This window comes from Zootoca vivipara, chromosome 16, assembly GCF_965207765.1.
Source record: "Zootoca vivipara chromosome 16, rZooViv2.hap1.1, whole genome shotgun sequence".
NCBI classification, from domain to species: Eukaryota; Metazoa; Chordata; class Lepidosauria; order Squamata; family Lacertidae; genus Zootoca; species Zootoca vivipara.
The window spans coordinates 28,157,277-28,164,385 of NC_142599.1; the positions used below are offsets into that span (position 1 = coordinate 28,157,277).

At 43.5% G+C, this 7,109-nt stretch overlaps 1 long non-coding RNA gene across 1 annotated transcript; it reads right to left on the bottom strand.

Moving 5' to 3' along the window:
- Nucleotides 1-290: 290 nt before the first annotated feature.
- Nucleotides 291-6,711, bottom strand: LOC148683133 (uncharacterized). The gene is made up of 2 exons (XR_015947412.1): nucleotides 6,614-6,711; nucleotides 291-399 (listed from the first exon to the last, which is right to left on the bottom strand). It is a non-coding gene; the product is annotated as an uncharacterized LOC148683133 (long non-coding RNA).
- Between the last annotated feature and the right edge of the window lie 398 nt (nucleotides 6,712-7,109).

Genomic DNA, 7,109 nt, shown 5'->3' on the forward strand with positions numbered 1-7,109 from the left:
CTTGACATTGCACATAGAAGTGAAGATGATGTACAAAAATGTATCACATTGGGATAAACTGCTTTGCACAAATGTGTGCAATATGCAACACTGCATACAAAAAATGTGTATATCAGGAGAAATTTGAACCCAGCTGCTGATTAATTTTAAAAGAACTTAAAAAAAATATACTGTATATGTTGCAAACTGATGTGGAATTGTGGAGTATTGAATTTAAGAGTGGAAACAGAGAAACCGAAACTGACATACCTATTTGCCCATCCCGACTCAAAGAGCAGAGATTTAAAGTCCACAGTCCAAAATGCCAGTATTTTATTTGCCAGCTCATGCATCCAGGTTGCTTAAGTTTCCTCCTCAGGTGGTTTGGGTAGAGGCATCAATATAGTTTTTCTCTTTTCCCTTGGGGAAAAAAATACAGAGAAGGGGAGAAGCTCATTATCTGGATCAGTCAGAAAAATTATGCAGAGACAGAAATTTATTTAAGCAGTGGTTTCAATTCATATACAGTACACACTTACACGAGTGTAAGCCCCATTTAAGACAAGGAGACATAGTTCTGAGTAAGCATGCAAAGGTTTGCATCGCAAATTGATAATTCCTCCTTCCCCTTAGGTATTTCATTACAACTTAAATAGTATCATATTGTTTGTTGACTTTTCATGATATTCTCTGTGTTTTCGTCTGTTATTGTTAGCTGGTCTGGGCTGCCTTTTGGAAGGATAAGCTTAAGTGCAAACATTTAAATGAAATGGAATTTGATTCTGCGCTGGGTCTTTTAGTGACCACGATAGATAGTGTTCATTCTTTTGCCCCTGGGGATTAATAATCAAAGATGGACAATTCGGAACTGTAACAAAATGTTGCAGAGTGGAGTCCCCTTGTTCAGTGTTCCAGCCAGCTAGTTCCCCATGTCTCTTTACATGCTACTCCATTCCATTCCCCCTCCTCCCTTGTATTCTATACACCACCCAAAAAAATATGCTCTCACTAAGCATGCTTAGTCATCATTTGGGGTCCCCTGCACCACTTTAGGGTGGTTTTTTCTCTCCTTTAACAAAAATGTATTACAACTGTGGGATTACCCCATGCCTGCTGTTACCTTCCTCTTATGAATGGGAACTTCCATTTGGCTACATAAAAAGAGTGTTGCTGGATCATGCCAAAGGCCCATCTAGTCCAGTATCCTGTTCTCATAGTGGCCAGTTAGATGCCCCATATAGGAAGCCCACAGGCAGCCGCACTCTTCCCACTTATGATCCCCACTCTGACAGTGGAGGGAAAACATAACCATTGTGGCTAATAGCCACCGGTCGCCTAATATCCACCGTGAATTTGTGTAATCATCTTTTAAAGCCACTCAATTGATGGTCATCACTGCCTCTGGTGGGAGCAGATTCCCAAGTTCCATCATAAATAGAAGGAAAAACACAAACAAGACTAGCAAACCACACCTCCCTGTTATACAGAGCCTTCTCTTTAACCGTGGGAGCAAATTCCACAGTTGTGTGAAGAATGACTTTCTTTCGTCTGTCCTGATTCTGCAGGAGGACCCATGCTTAGAGGACTGAGTTCATGCAGTTAGTCAATAGGATATTGCCATCCTGCCTTGCTACGTCTCATCCAGTCTGTGTAGTTGCTGACCTAGACGGAGCGTGAGCTTGACCCAACAGAGTCATTTTAGATAGTTTAGGGAATTGTAATGAGGAAGGGAAATTTTGAAATGCAATTAAACATTGACCCTCCCTGCTGAAAAGGAAGAGAGCAGGAGAAACCACAGAGAGCAGGCAAGTTAGTGGAAATCCGCCTATTGCTCGTGGCTGGGCCTGTTTGTCAACATTCACATTGACTCCCTCTATTGTACTGACACACCAAGAAGAAGAGATGGCAGCGAACCAGCAGCAGGTCATTGCATTAACCACAGGTTTAAAACGTGTGGCATTTTAATTAGAACTCTCTCCCTTTCTCCTTTACTCCCTGTGAATATGTGCATTAACAGCCTCTTAATCGGTTTCAGGCGGCTGATTAAGCAGGCAAAAAGCAATTTTAATTCCACCTTCCCTCCTCCCGCCATCTGGGTAAACTGTGGGAAATATGCAAAGATTAGGGGCCCAATCCACTGAGCAGTTGCCCCATTGAAATGAATGAGGGGCTCAGGGATCTGCACTGGGATGCTGAACATGTATTTTGGTTCTGCCTAAAAATAATAACCGCCTGAATGACGGTTTGAGAAGTGGAGGAGGGTTACAGGGTATATATCCTGCCGGTTTTTAACTTTTAATCAGATTTTTAAATAAATTGTACTCTGCTCCCCTGGTTAACCAAAACCAAACCAGACATCACCGCTTTACTATATCTGCGTACAAAAGCATACAGACAATGCAAGTAAGTTGTCTGGAGGTGAAAAGTAGGTGCACAGTCCATTTAAGACTATGTACAGATAAATATATACTGTATATTATTATTATTATTGGTCCATTTTTGTTTTTCTTCCTTTAGGGTGCACAGAGATCTCATCCCTGGCTATTAGTCACGCTGGCTGGAGCTGATGAGAGCTGTAGCCCACAATATCTGGAAGAGACCATGTTGGCTACCCCTGGAAAGCGTAATGCTGGTGGTCAACAAAAGAGGTTTAAAGACTGTCTCAAGGCAAATCTTTAAAAATGTAGTACAAACACTGACAACTGGGAAACACTGGCCTGCGAGCGCTCCAGTTGGAGAACAGCCTTTACCAAAGGTGTCATGGGCTTTGAAGAAACTCGATCTCAGAACACAAGGGAGAAAGGCTAAGAGGAAGGCATGCTTGGCAAATCCACACCGTGATCAACTCCCACCTGGAAACCAATGTCCCCACTGTGGAAGGACGTGTGGATCCAGAATTGGCCTCCACACTCACTTACAGACCCATTGTTAAAATCGTGTTTATGGAAGACAATCTTACTCAGCTACGAGTAATCGCCAAAGAAGAGACCCCTGGCGTAGGCAGCATCACAGTAGATGAACCAGCGATCTGACCTGAGATGAGGTAGCTTTCTGGTGGCTTGGAGGTTCAGATGTTTAGTCTAGAAGTCTCAGAGGTCCATGTGTGGCTACTAGTCATGACAACAATGCTCTACCTCTAGTGTCAGAGGCTTCCGAATGCCAGTTGGGAATCGCAGGTGGGCAGAGTGCTGTTTCCCCACCTCTAGCTTGCAAGCTTCCCAGGGGCATCTGGCTGGCATTCGGTGAGAACAGGATGATGGACAAGATGGACCTTTGGCCTCATCCAGCAGGGCTCTTATGTTTTTAGGGTAGGGGAGGAAAAATAGGGTGGCATACGCTTTTGACAGCAAGCAACTGCGTTCCACTACATTACCAAAGTTAATAAACAGAAACCAAACTGATTCAAATGTGTTCTTTCCTGCCTGCAGGCCACCCTCAACTTTGGCATTACCCCCCCCCCCAAAAAGAGCAGCTTGCCCTATTATCTCATGCTATAGATCTAATGCCACCCCATGAAAATCCTTCCAGTGGGGAGCTGTGATGGTCCATGCTGCTTCCAATAAGTGACCCAGCAATTCTTTGTGGTTCAATTTTAAATCTAAACCTATATATAGTTTTAACAGTGCTCACTGTGAAGAGCGATGGAGCATATTCCCTGGATCACTCTCACCCCAAATGTTGGTGCACAAGAGCATTTCCACTACATATGTACCAATAAGTTGGCACCCTCTCCAAAAAGGAAGAAAATGTTCTAAGACACATAAAGAACAGTTTCCTCAGGGTGGTGTTGTATTACTTTTGCAATAGTTTTAAAGTTAGCTCCCTGACATTAGCAGATACAATTTTATGGGAATGCCTATTCCATATTTAGTTTCAATCATCCTCCTGTGTAATTAACCCATTAGCTTTCCTTTTTGTTGTTAAGGATTTGTTTTTATTGTAAGACAGACAACTGGTTTCACATTTATTAACATGGTAATTAGTTATAACGGGGGGGGGGGAATCCAATCGCCCAACAACTGGGGCATGGGAGGTTGTTCAAATGATAAATCTGACAAATTTAATCAGAGAAAAGAAAGACAACTTAATGATAAAAACATTTAAAAATGGAATATATTTATTATCTACTAGTGTAACAAAATAGGTACAAGACATTTAACCATATAGTCTATTAGGAATTTTGTATAGATAGTATAAGAAGTTTGCAAATTAATTATTAGTAATTACTCAATGTTTATTTCTTTTGTTCATAAGCACTGATTATGTATTTAAGCCAGACATCCCCAAACTTTGGCCCTCCAGATGTTTTGGACTACAATTCCCATCATCCCTGACCATTGGTCCTGTTAGCTAGGGATCATGGGAGTTGTAGGCCAAAACATCTGGAGGGCCGCAGTTTGGGGATGCCTGATTTAAGCAATATAATAGATTGTATTATTATTATATCCCTTCTTTATATATGTATGTACATATGTATATTATTAGAAGTTAATAAAAATAATTTCAAAAATGAAAGTTGAGAAGTTTGGATTTTAAAAAAATATTAAATGGTTTATAAATGCTTTTAACTAAATATGAATAAATAGAGGTTGAAAAAGCACCGCTGTTGTGTGCTATGCATGTTTACTTAGACGTGAGCCCCTTGGGGTTCAGTGGGATTTACTCCCATGTAAGTGTGTGTAGAATTGCAGGCTCAGCCTCTTAGATTCCATTATGCAGTAATTTTCCACCCTGTCCATTCTTAACTCGAAAGATTATAAGTTACCAACTCTAGATCCACAAAGCTGCAACTTCAGACACACCCAAATATTATTTACGGAGACAATCTTTCCACACCCAATATCCTGAGGGCTTTTAAAACATATCCCTTAATTGCATTTTATCTTCACAGCAGCCCTGTGAGGGTGGTCTAGCCCAGAAACGGACTTTCCCCCAAAGGCCACCCAGTGAGTTGCATAGCTATGGGGATCTGAATGCGAGTTTCCCACTTCTGAATCCAACAGTTCTACAGCATCGGGGCTTAAACTGATAACAACACAGTACTGAATCCAGGAACTCCAGATTAGTTCCCCCCCTTCTGCGAAATTTCAAGGTGCTTCTGTACCTGTGCTTCTGACAGTGGAAGGAGGATATAGCTGGGTGGCTTTATGTTGACCCAGCTGCGGGGTTTTCACTGCAAAATGTGGGGGCTTTGCTGCAAAACGCTTGCAAAACTCTGGCACAGGTTTGGAGCGGATCCCAGAGTTAGGGGTTCGTAGTTAATGGGGGCCCCAAGGCTGCCTCAAATGGGCTAGCGTGGGACTTCCTGGCCTTCATGTCAACCATGGGGCTCTCTCAGTACATCAGACAAACCTAGCTGCGCATATCATTAACCCTTTAGTGGAATGGGAATATACTCTGCTGATCGGCTCCTGTGAGTCTGTTGCCGTTCCCTGAATGTAGCTATTCCAATTCTGCAAGGACAGGGGACCCATTGACTGATGGAACCTGATGGATTCCTGAATGCTCCGGGGGATTTCCCGGCAGACATAGCTGGCACTCCTGCCGTCGCACTTGTGTCACTGTCGAATGAATGGTGAGCTGTGAGCCATTGACGCAGATCACCTTGGTGTTCCAGTAACCTGCCGTGTGATGAAACAGGGTCAGCGGCTAGAGCACAGGTTGCATAAGACTCAGGGTCCATCTACACTTCCGTTGGTCTTAGAATCATAGAATTGTGGAGTTGGAAGGGACCCTGAGGGTCATCTAGTCCAACCCCCTGCAATGCAGGAATCTTTTGCCCAATGTGGGGCTCAAACCCACAACCCTGAGATTAATACTCTCATGCTCTACCAGGTGAGCTATCCCAGTGTGATTTCAAGACATGGGTCCGAGAGGATTATTATTATTATTATTATTATTATTATTATTATTAAGATTTTCTTGGGTTAGGATTATTTTTTTGTCACACCGCTTTCCCCAGGAAAACTCGCTGTTTGCTGCAGAATCGGAACAAATGTCCATCGGGTTTTCTGCAGATTGATGTTTGTTCCAAATCTCAGCAGTAAACAATGGGTTTTCCTGGCAAAAGCAGTGGGACAAAAAAACACCAAAACCCAAACCTTCTTGGACAGACCTGTAACTTGACATCACGTGAAATCCTAGGAGAAGTGGAAGTGTGGAAGAGCCCCCAGTCTGAACCTGACTTAACATGGGTGAGGCTGCCTCATTGTATCTGCTGGGTTTTCAGAGCTCCCTTTCTGGAGAGGCAGTAGTTGTCTGGTGCAGGACATGTGTGTTACGGGAACGATTAGAAAGAGCAGTATCAGGGATGGCGTCTACCCAGAATAGTGCATTCTGATTGAACGCCGAATTTCATATTTGTGGGAGTTCATAGAATTGTAGAGCTGGAAGGGACTGCGAGGGTCATTCTAGTCCAACTCCCTACAATGCAGGAATCTTTTGCCCAACGTGGGGCTCAAACCAACAACCCAGGATGTGATTACTTGGGTGTGTGCCACGCTTTTTCAAGGGTCTTGTTTTGGTTCTTACTGCTTAACATATCACAGCCCCTGAGCATGTGCAGAGGAACTTTGACTTTGACTAGAGCTGAAGAAGGCAACTTAAAACCCCACGAAAGCAGGAAAATAAATACTTCCTCTTGAATTTCCAAGCTGCTGGTATTTCTACACACAGGAAGCTATATAGCTCAGGATTTTCCACTCTTTCTGGCTGCAGCTATCCAGGATCACAGGTCTTTCCCATCACAGGCTGCTTGATAATTTTCTATTTTGAGATTCCTGAGATTGAATTTGGGGTTTTCTGCAACCCAAAAAGCCCCTGCCGTCAGCGCTGAACTATCGTCCTTTCCTCTGAAGGAAAGTCTGGGATTGCAAGTAGTCTTCTTCGGCTCCAGTGAAAATCAAAAGTTCCTCTGCACACGCTCAGGGGCTCTTGGGTCACAACAAGCCCAGGGGGGTTCGCTTCCTTAAAAGACTGTTGCAATATGCAATTTAAAAAAAAGAGAAAAGCAGAAAAGCAACGAGGGGAGGAGTCTGAAAGAAGGGCGGGGCTTGCGCTTCAGAGCAGCCGCCTTGGATTGGCTGGTGGCCTCGGGGAGGCGGGGCTTTGTGGTGGGTGGCAATTGCAGG